We start from the raw sequence: 12,170 nt of genomic DNA on the forward strand, positions 1-12,170 counted from the left end.
CTCAAGTCACAACCTCGCATTCATGGGTTCAAGCACCGAATCCCGCTTTGTGCTGACAGCTCAGAGCCTGGAGCCTGCTTCGGGTTCTCTCTCTCTCTCTCTCTCTCTCTCTGTGTCTCTCTTTCTCTCTCTGCCCATCCCACAAGCGCACTCTTTCTCTCTCTCCCTCTCTCAAAAGTAAACAAACATTAAAAAAAAATTTTTAAGAGGTGGCATATATATATATATATATATATACTGTGGAATATTACTCAACCATAAAAAGGAATGAAATCTTGCCATTTACAATGACATGGATGGAGCTAGAGAGCATAATACTAAGCAAAATTGGTCAGAGAAAGACAAATACCCCATGATTTCACTCATACGTGGAATTTAACAGACCAAAAAAAAAAAAAATGAGCAAAGGAAAAAAAGAGAGACACAGCAAGAAACAGACTCTTAACTACAGAGAACGCACTGATGGTTACCAGAGGGGAGGTGGGGGGGTGTATGTGTGGCTGAAACAGGTGATGGGGACTAAGGAGGGCACTTGTGATGAGCCCTGGGTACTGGACGCAAGTGTTGAATCACCATATTGTACGCCTGAAACTAATACAACACACTATGCTGACTACACTGGAACTAAAAGCTTAAAAGAAAAGTAATAAAATCTGGGACACCTGGCTGGCACAAGTCGGAGGGGCACGCAGCTCTTGATCTCGGGGTCCCGAGTTCAAGTACCATGCTGGGTGTAGCGATCACTCAAAAACATAAATACACTTAGAAAAAAAATAAAGGTCGTTAAAAAATAAAAGAAGAAATAGATTTAAAGAGAAAGCATGTTTTCATTTGCCATTTCCAACTTATTCATAGAATTTAGATTTAAATAAAAGTGATGATAAATCTACATCATCAGTGTCAAATTTCTAGACTCAACTGTATGTCTAAAGTTTGAAAATGTGATAACTTGACCTCTCTTTTTCTTGAAGTATTTTTTACCGCCCTTGTTTTTTTATTAAGTAATCTACACCCAACGTGGGGCTCGAACTCAGGACCCCAAGGTCAAGAGTCACACACTCTGCTGGCTGAGCCAGCCAGGTGCCCCATGAGCTTGGTTTTTGGTGATTGATTCTTTTTATTATTATTATTATTATTATTAATGTTTATTTTTGAGAGGGAGAGAGCGTGGGGGAGGGTCAGAGAGAGGGAGACAGAGGATTCAAAGCCGGCTCTGTGATGACAGCAGAGAGACCCATGTGGGGCTGGAACTCACGAACCGTGAGATCATGACCTGAGCTGAAGTTGGACACTTAACCGACGGAGCCACCCAGGTGCCCCTGATTCTTTTTTTTTTTAAGTTTATTATTCTGAGAGAGAGAGAGAGAGAGAGAGAGGCAGAGAGAGAGGGAGAGAGAGAATCTTAGGCTCCACACTCAGCGTGGAGCCCGATGCAGGGCTTGACCTCACAGATCGTAAGATAATGACATGAACCGAAATTAAGAGCCTGGAACCTGCTTTGGATTCTGTGTTTCCCTCTCTCTCTCTCTCTGCCCCTCCCCCACTCACGCTCTGTCTCTCTCTCAAAAGTAAACATTAAAAAAAAAATTTCACTGCCTGAAATGCCCTGACAGTGTTCTATGACTGTCGTCCAATAGCACTTAGAATAGAATCCAAACTCCTTGCTGTGACCCGCCCACAGAGCTCTGAATGGCCTTGCTTGCCTCTCCAGACTCATAGCAGACTGCCTCCTCCCAGTGCACCACTCTTCAGTCACACGGGTTAGTTGTTTCTCATCCTGATCTCAGGACCTTTGCACGTGCCTTGGCCTGGGATGCTCCTTCCCCAGCCAAGCTGCACCTTTGTAATCCTTCAGAATGCTTCAGTATCGCCTACTGAGAATGCCTGACCATCTTAACCATGGTACAATGCCCCTCCTCCCTACCCAGCTGTCCTTCCATGCCTTCATCCCGGAGCCTTCTTCAGAGCAATGATGCACTCTAACACTATCTTGTGTTTGTGTGTTTGCTTGTCTTGTCCCCACCTCCCCCCACCCAGCAGTGTACAAGCTCCGTAACAGCCAGGCTTTCTCCTGGTCTCTGCTGTCTCTCCAATGCTTAGAGCGGTGACTGGCACGTGATAAACAAATACTTTTTCGGGACTGGGAAGAATCATCCAAAGGTGTCGTATTCTGTAAAGAACTCCATATTTTTAGCAAAACGTGCGGAACTTCAAGTAGGACAAGGGAAGGGGGAGTGATGACAGTTATCTGTAATATAAAACCAACGAGATAATATTTTGCAACTACAAGGCTCACAGGTAGAGTTAATCTCTGTTTGGGGACATAAAAATTATATTATTGCAGTTTTATCACATCCTTGCTCATTATCGTCATGGGGAACTGGATTTGAATTATAATAAAAAGGCCTTGGTAAGATATGTTAAACTTTCTAACAGTTAATCACCAGGACATCTCAGAGGGGAGCCTATGGAATCCACGTTTCTGGAAATCTTACTGGATGTAAAATGTCTTTCTTAAATGAATTATGTCAAATTTCCTTGGGAAAACACCTTGATTTGATTTCTTCTTTTTCTTAATTTTTCTTAATGTTTATTTATTTTTGAGAGAAAGAGAACGTGAGCAGGGGAGGAGCAGAGAGTGAGGGAGGTACAGAATCTGAAGAAGGCTCCAGGTTCTGAGCCATCAGCACAGAGCCTGACGCGGGGCTCCAACTCACGAACCTTGAGATCATGACCTGAGTCGAAGTCGGACGCTCAACTGACTGAGCCACCCAGGCACCCCCACCTTGATTTGATTTCTAATATGACTTGTTCTCTGACTTCCTTACACTCTTCTTCCCTGTCATTTATTCTCTCTACCTGCTCTGCAAACAACTGGAAAAGTTTACCAAAATTGTGTGTCTTTACAAATGTGTTTGGGTCCCTTCCAATCTGACGAGACACGGTCCCGTTAACCATTCGAATGATCTCCGTCTTTGATGACAAGGAAGAAATGAGAGCCGGATTCAAATGCAGTTGCCAGCACCCCTGTAGGGATTTGGACCAGTTGGCATGAAGACTGTATTTCGTGTATGTATTTACCAATATTTCTGTTACAAATTCAGTCTTAACACCAAGGCCAGTTCTAGTTGGGTGTGGAAATCACCCAGAATGATGGTAGCAGGGATAATGGTGAAGTCAGTACACCTCTTCAAATGAATCAGCGGGAGCGTGCGAGTATATCCATGGAATACGAGAACAGGTCTGCAAGTCTTAGACTTTTTCATCTGCCTCCCATGCCATTGGGAGTTTGTTTATCAAACTTTCTGAAGCGGGGCCCCTGGCTGGCTCAGTCGGTGCAGCATGTGACTCTTGACCTCGGAGTTGTGAGTTCGAGCCCCCACATTAGGTATAGAGATTACTTGAAAAGAAAATCTTAATGGGGGTCACCTGGGTGGCGGCTTAGTGGGTTGAGCCTCCAACTTCCACTCAGGTCATGATCTCATGGTTCGTGAGTTCGAGCCCCGCGTCGGGCTCTGCGCTGATGGCTTGGAGCCTGGAGCCTGCTTCAGATTCTGTGTCTCCCTCTCTCTCTGCCTTTCCCCCACTCATGCTCTGTCTCTCTCTCAAGAATAAATAAACATTAACAAAATTTTTTTAAATCTTAATGGTAGTTTCATGTTTGCGTGGATTCCCTGTATGTATCCCTATTAAATTTTATTTTTCTCCTGTGAAACAAATCTAAAAAAAAAAAGAAAAACTTTCTGAAGCATTAGTTCATCTTCTCATTCATTCAGTGAATCCAAACTATGGGCCAGACAGGTTTTTAGGTCTGGAAATACAGGGATTAACAAGAGGAAATTGAGGGAGAAAGAGACAATACTCATATATTTTTATTTTATTTTTTAATGTTTATTTTTGAGAAAGAGCACGTTCATGTGCGAGCAGAGGGAGGGGCAGAGAGAGAGGGGGACAGAAAGAGGGGGACAGAGGATCCAAAGCAGGCTCTGTGCTGACAGCAGAGAGCCTGACGCAGGGCTCAAACCCATGAACCATGAGATCGTGACTTGAGGGGAAGTCAGATGCTTAACTGACTGAGCCACCCCAGTGTCTCACATATATTTTTAAAAGATAGATTCAGATAGTGCTGGAAATAAATCAAATCAGGGTGATTTCCTAAAGACAAGTAAAAAAAATTTTTTTAATGTTTTTATTTTTGAGAGAGAGAGAGAGAGAGTGCGAGCAGGGGACGGGCAGAGAGACAGGGAGACATGGCATCTGAAGCAGGCTCCAGGCTCCCAGCCATCAGTACAGAGCCCGATGCGGGGCTCAAACCCACTCACTGTGAGATCACGACCTGAGCCAAAGTCGGATGCTTAACCGACTGAGCCACCCAGGCGCCCCTCAAAGGGATATTTCTAACTGCTGCATAGAGAATGAACTAGAAGAAAGAGCAGAAAGGAGGCTGTCTTGGTCGTCCAAGCAAGCAAAGATGGTGGCTTGGACTAAGGTCGTAGCTGCAGGAGTGGTGAGAAATGATCGTGTTCAGGACATATTTTGGAGGTGGGGGGACAACCGAAGGCTTCTGTCTCAGCCACCTGGTTTGAGATGTCTATCTGACATGTGCACGAGATGTCAAACGAGCAGTTTGATATGTCTTTAAAGCTCAGGATTGGAGTCAGAGCTGGAGGTTTCGATTTGGTGACATCAGAATATAGACGATATTTAAAGGCGGGAGACTGGATGAAGCGACTTCCAACATTCCTGCCACGTCTGGTTCTGTTTGCTCTGTCTCTTCAAACTGGTTTTTGCCATTTAATGTCTCATCATTTTTTTCTTTTCTGTTGTCTTTTTAAACAATGTTTATTTTTGAGAGAGAGAGGGAGAGAGAGAAAGTGCGCACGAGTCAGGGAGGGGCAGAGAGAGGGGGGGACAGGGAATCTGAAGCAGGCGCTGCGCTGACAGCACAGATCCCGATGTGGGGCTCACATTCATGGACCACGAGATCACGACCTGCGCTGAAGTCAGACGCTTACCTGGCTGAGCCACCCAGGTGCCCCTTTCTTTTCTTCTTTTAAAGATTTTATTTTTAAGTGATCTCCACACCCAATGTGGGGCTCAACCCCACAACCCCGAGATCAAGGGTCTGATGCTCCATCAACTGAGCCAGCCAGGATCCCCTGGTGTCCCCAAAACTTAACTACTTACTAATTGCCTCCTGTTGACTGGAAACCTTGCCGATAAAATAGTCAATTAGCGCACATTTTGTATGGTATATATTTTATAAACTGTATTCTTACAATAAAGTAAAGCTAGAGAGAAGAAAATGTTATTAAGAAACTCACAAGGAAGAGAAAATGCATTACATTCCAGGAATGTACTGTATTTATTGAAAAGAATCTATGTATTAGTGGCCCCGTGCTGTTCAAACCCGTGTTCAAGAGTGAAGTTTCCTTCCTCCAGGTCAGTTAGGCTCTGATAAAAACCGGGCTAGCTCATTTCTCTTGAAGGCAGACCTTGTTAAGAAACACAGAATGCTCTGGTGTGTTCCCAGTGGTTCGTTTCCCCCATTCGCCCTGCCAGAAACACGAGGGGGCATTTTTCTCGGATATTCAGTGTGAGAAGCTGGCCAAGCTCCTAGAGCTAAAACTCACAAAGCTGTGGGGAGCCACCAGTGATCGGGTCCCCCTGGAGCCTTCGGTGTCTCAGACGTGTCCACGCTGAGCCTCCAGCAATGCGTCAATTACACGTCCGGTTTTGCGGCCCAGCCCTGCTTCTCTCTCTCTCTGTCTCAAAATATTCAAAAGACTCTGGGGCCAGTTCACCCGGACGGATGCAATCAGGTGGCCTTTGGCTGCGTAATTTGATAGATCGCTGCGAGTTGTCTGGCACAACATTGTGTCCAGCAGTTTCCCCAACCTCATCCTACCGGGACCAAACACATCCCGTACTCGTGCTCGCTTTGGGAAATGGGCTGGCTTTTAAGTGCATTGCGCAGAACTGTCTACATAAAAGTCGCCTATTCAGTAGCAGCGGAAATCAGGCACACTGCAGAGGTGAGCGGCAGCCCTGATCGGTTCTGGAGCACGTGTGAACACGCCCTCGGGACTCCCAGAAACACTCGGGGGCGGGGGCGGGGGCGGGGTGGGGGGGGGCAGGAAGCGGACCCGAAAAGGACTTAGGAGACCTGCGAATGTAGGTGATCAACGGAGCTCGGATCATTTGAGCACTAAATGTCAATGTGATCTCATTCGTACGCAGGAACCCAAGAGGCTCCGGTGACGTGCTCCTAGGGTGGTGCTTCTTAAACATTAGCAGGTCTGGGCCTCAGATTCAGTAGGTCTGGGGTAGAGTCTGAGATTCTGCCATTGCTAACAAGCTCCCAGGTGGCTACTGTCGCTGCTGGTCTCCATAGGAGTCTGGCCTCGGAGAAGTGGGGCACAGAGAGGCTGATTCCTTCTCAGTGGAGGTCAGGAAAGGCTTCATAGGAAGGGTATGTGAGCTGCAAAGATGCATGGATGTAAAGATGTGTTGGGCCTGCCAACAACAGGAGTCGTCGAAGGGCACTCGTTTTTCATGGTGGTGACAGCTCCAGCTAACTTGATCATGTGGCAATTGACATTGTTAACACAACTGTAACGAACACATCTGCTGTGCTGGCGACCATTCCAAGGAAATACCGACCTCAGGTAATGCAATCCTAATGGATGTGTTAATTTCAGTAAATAAATATGATGGGGAAAGATTTGAATGACCCTTGGCTATTTCTGTACTGCAAATTTAGATTATGGGAATCCTAATTCCTTTATAACACTTTAAAAAAATTTTAGTTGTTTATTTTTTTAGTAATCTTTACACCCAATGTGGGGCTCGAACTTAATGACCCTGAGATCAAAACCACATGTTCTTCCGACCGAGCCAGCCAGGCACCCCTAATTCACTTATAAAAGAGGAGAAGAAGGGACATGAGTGTTTCGTTTCCTGCCATAAAATATAATAAAGTTTTAATAAATACTTTAGATAAATATCCACCTTACCTCCTCCAGACATCCTTTGCTTATTTAATAGCTGCAGCCTCTACCCATGTGATGAAGAGAGAATTTTACTGTACTTCCTTATAGATTGACATTCTTTAGTTCGGCTTAATTTTGTTCTGTTTTTCTTTTGTTGTTGTTGTTGTTCTGTTTTTGAACTAAGCAAAAACCAAGAGCATTACCAGTCCCTCTGGAGGCTTGTGCAGATGAACAGTCTTCATGTTGAAACCTCGCAGTTGCCTTGTAATGATCTTGTTAAAAATCAGAAATCTGCTTTTGGAGCACCTGGCTGACTCCGTCAGTAGAGCATGTGACTCTTGATCTCAAGATCATCAGTTCAAGCCCCACGTTAGCTATGGCGCCTACTTAACAACAACAACAACAACAACAACAACAACAACAACAACAAAATATATATATATATATATATATATATATATATATATATATATATATACATATATATATATATACATGAAACAATAAAATAAAAAATCTGTTTTTGTTAAATGCAGGTTTATTTTTACATATCTTTTAGTATTTCTTTAAGATAGACTTTATAGGGGCGCCTGGGTGGCTCAGTTGGTTAGGCATCCAACTTCGGCTCAGGTCATGATCTCGAGGTCCTTGAGTTTGAGCCCCACATGGGGCTCTGTGCTGACAGCTCGGAGCCTGGAGCCTGCTTTGGATTCTGTGTCTCCCTCTCTCTCTGCCCCTCCCCACTCACGCTCTGTCTCTCTCTGCCTCTCAAAAAATGAATAAATGTTAAAAAAATTTTTTTGAAAAGATAGACTTCATAAAGGGGCACCTGGGTGGCTCAGTTGGTTAAGCGTCCAACTTTGGCTCAGGTCATGATCTCGCAGTTCTAACCCCGCATCGGGCTCTATGCTGACAACTCAGAACCCACTTCGTTTCAGATCTTCTGTCCTCCGCTCTCTCTGCCCCTCTCCCCCTTGCACGTGCACACACACATGCACTGTCTCTCTCTGTTTCTCAAAAATAAACATTAAAAAAAATAGATGGCGTAAAGTAGGTTTCCTGCATCATAAATCATATGTATTTGACATTTTGATTGATGTTGCCAAACTATGCTCCAGAAACGTGGAAGTCACACCAGCACTCAGCACCACTGTGTGTGACCGTGTTCGGTTGCCCCTAAAAGAAGGTTTTAGGAGTGAAAAGAAAGGGGGCAAGTAGAGACAGTGACCAGCTGTTCCAGGAGTTCACGTTCAAGGAGTGTTGCTGAAGGGGAACAGAGGAATGGAAATAGAGGTGGCCGGGTTAACAAAAATGGGAGATACGTGGGCATATTTGGTGATAGAAACGAGCCAGTAGAGACGGAGAAATTGAAGCGGGAGGGAAAGGGGTAACCGCTTAAGATGAGCCCCTCACTCGACTCATTGCCAAATGAATAGGCAATTGTCTCAGTACCATCAATTGATGAATCCTGCTGTTCCCTATTGATTTGAAATCTTAAAAAGAGGACATTTTCCCCCATGTGCTTTACACATTGTTCCCAGTCAGTTTGCAAGTTATAGTCATTGCTATTTACCCGTCTTTTTTTTTTTTTTTTTTTTTTTTTATTTTGACAGACAGAGAGAGAGAGAGGGAGGGAAAGAGAGAATCCCAAGCAGGCTCTGCGGTGTCAGCACAGAGCCCAACGCGGGGCTCGAATAATCCACGTGAGATCATGACCCGAGCCGAGATCGAGAGTCAGACGCTTCACTGAGCCAGCCAAGCACCCCTGTTATTTACCTGTCTTATTTCAGCAATTACGTTATCAGTTTGTGAAAACTCTTCTTCTCCGATCACCTTTTTTTTCATAGCAGAATGATTTTGTTCTATGGATGCAAGATTCTCTTGGACATGTCTCAAAATGCCGATTCGAAGTTTTGAAACGTTTTCCACATTAACTTTCCCCTCCAAAGTCAGTTCGTTTGCTTGTTCATGTTAGTGTTTCTCTGTCACGCTGTTGGTTTTGCTTCAACGTCTGGTGATTGGCCATTCATCTGAAGGACTAGATGACTACAGTTTGGCGCCGGGTTTGGGGTCCTCTGCAGTTGTGAAAGGCACTGTTCACCTGATGGGTTTTCTCTCTGAAAGCGACAGAGCTGCGCAAGTGAACGTTTGGGGGGGGGGGACGGGTGTGCCCACAGCAGGGTTCCCATTTGTGAAGCGTGCATAGGAAAGAGGTTGCCATCGGTGTCGGACCGGACGTATCGAGTTTCAGGGGATGTTCTGCCAAGATGCCTTTTGTCTCTACATTCTCATGGCTGACCCCCCAATTACCTGGGCACTCCCTACTGTCTCCGACCACAAAGTCCAAGCGGGGCTCCGTCTCTGGGCACAAGAAGTGCTTTATTTATAAAGCTGTTCTCACTGGCTGTAGCCAGGGGTGAACACTACAGCAAGACACTGTGCACAGAGTTGGAGAACGGCCCATCTGCCTTGGCAGACTTATAACTAACTTCTCTGCTTTCTGCTCCATGACTCACTCTAGCCTCTACGAATTCAGAGCTTTTCCTGGGGCTCTGTTTGAAAGATTCCCAGTCGTTTCTCCCATATTCCTTCTCTCATCCCCGTGTTAGCAGGGTGTGGGTTCCACATTATAACTTCCAGAAGTTGCTTTATTATTCCTGAAAGGTCACATAACCGTGGTTTAGTGCACCGGCTCTAGAGTCAGACGGCTTGGCTGGGACAAGCTCTTAACCTCTCTGCGGCTCTGTTTGCTAATTGTTTTTCCAGTGTTAAAGTCTAGTTTATTGATATTGCCTTATTGGGCTAGCCCAAGAATCAGCAAACAGTTTTTCTTTTTCTTTTTAAATTGTTTTTGATGTTTATTTATTTTTGAGAGAGAGAGAGACAGGAAGTGCCAGGGGGGAGGGGCAGAGAGAGAGAGGGAGACACAGAATCCGAAGCCGGCTCCAGGCTCCGAGCTGTCCGCACAGAGCCCCACGCGGGGCTTGAACTCACAGACCGTGAGATCATGACCTGAGCCGAAGTTAGACGCTCAACCGACTGAGCCACCCAGGCACCCCTTCTTTTTCTTTTTTATTGAAATGTAGTTGACATAAGAATGTATTTGTTTCAGGTGGACAACATAGTGATTCATTTATATACATTATGAAGTGATCGCTGAGATAAATCTAGCTGCCATCTGTCACCATCCGGTGTTGTTACAATATTATTAACTATATTCCCTATGCCGTACTTTACAGCCCCGCGACTTACTTATTTTGTAACTGGAAGTGTGTACCTTTTAAAGCCCTTGCCCTTTTCACCCATCCCCCTCTGTTTACTCATCTTTCAATTTAGATAATAATTGTAACTTTTCTGGGTTTTTGTCCTTCTTTTTATATTTCTTCTGGCATTTTCTCAGGATTTTGGAAGGACGACGAGATTAAATATGTGAACTCTGTCCATCACCTTGAACTGGAAGGGAGCACTTGCATTTGAAAACAATAAAAATGGACGTTCTAGGTGGCTAATTGTCTACCATTTTGAATTTCACAATATCTTAGTTTACTTAGAATAGCACAGCCATAGGAAATCCTAGAGACCCTCTAATAGAGTACTCAGTCTTTAAAAATGAGCAAAGACTGGGGTGCCTGGGTGGGTCAGTTGGTTGAGCGTCTCACGATCTCATCGGGCTCTGTGCTGTCGGCACAGAACCTGCTTTGGATCCTCTGTCCCCCTCTCTCCCTGCTGGTTCTCTCTCTCTCTCTCTCTCTCTCTCTCAAAAATAAACAAATATTAAAAAATAAAATAAAATGACATCTTTAAAGAAAAGAAAAAGGAACAACAAACTTATTGGACCCCCTCCCGTACCCCCAGACTCTGCTCGATCTCTCCTCCCCTTTTCACTTCCAAATTCCTGCAAAACACTTCCTCGTTGCCAGTCTTTTCCTCTTGTCCCACCTCACTCGCATCTGCCTCTGGCCACATCCCTCCTTAAGATCACATGTGATCTGCATGTCATCTTGAAACATGTCCCTTGGGCTTTAGGACGCTAACACCCTCCTGAGTTTTATCCCGCTTCCTTGCCCGCTCGCTCCTTCTGGGGGTAATGTTTGCTGGCTCATGGCGACTACCCCGCCTCGGACCTCTCTCCTCGCCGACCGGTGTCGTGTCTTCTCGGACGGCTCAAAGACTCCTCAAAATCAACACGTTCAAACAGCAATCTTTCTTTTCTCTCCCAAAGAAGACACTCTTGCAATGTTTCATAGCTCAGTGAGAGGCACACCAATCGATCAAGTGATGCACTAGCCAGACCCAGCGGTTATCTTTGGTCCCCTTCCCCCTCTGGATCCAATTCAGCACCAAATCTATTTTATTTTCTAAATACGTCTTGAATCCGTTCACTTCTCTCTACATCCACCTCCTTCCCCCCAACCCCCAGATGCAGCTATCACCATACCTCCCCCAGACTACTTGAGCAGCGCTCTGACCGGTCGGTCAGTCCGTGTCGCCTTGATCCTGCAACGCTTTCTCTACATCACAGCCAAGACGGATGGCTTCAGCACACGTCTGATTGGGTCATTTCCCCTCCCCCCACTCCCCCCACACTCCTCCACACAGACCTCCACCAAATCCTTTAATAGCTTCTTTTTATTCCTAGGAAAAAATGCAAACTATCTCAACGTGGCCTGCAAAGCGCAGCTTGGCCCAGACCCCTGCTCGGCTTTCCACTTCCTCTGGCACCTGGTGCTCCCCCTACTGTCTCCATTGCGAATGCTGCTGCCCTTTCCCCTTTCCCTCTGTTTGCCAGGCCGCTCCCACCACAGGGCCTTTGCACTAGCTATGACCACCCCCCAACCCCCCTCAGCCCCGCTTTGGGTGGTTCGCCATTTCTCAGCCTGTCAGATCTCAGGTCCCGCGTTAGTTCCCCAAGGAAGACAGCGTTCCCTGATGAAGTCAGAGCTGCTTATCAGTGGTGCTTCTGTGCCCCGACATTGGCTTATTACCATTGCAGATGTGCGTTCGTTTGGTGCATAGTTGAATCATTTCTCTCTCCCCCGTCACTCATTCCTTCATCCGGCAGATATTCACCGAGCCCCTACTGTATAGCGGGCGTTATTTTAGAAGGGGAGGCAAACTGTAAACAAATAAATATGCAACATGACGTCAAGCAGCAAGAAGTGCTATGAAGAACTGAGA

The sequence above is a fragment of the Panthera tigris genome, chromosome X (assembly GCF_018350195.1).
Source record: "Panthera tigris isolate Pti1 chromosome X, P.tigris_Pti1_mat1.1, whole genome shotgun sequence".
NCBI classification, from domain to species: Eukaryota; Metazoa; Chordata; class Mammalia; order Carnivora; family Felidae; genus Panthera; species Panthera tigris.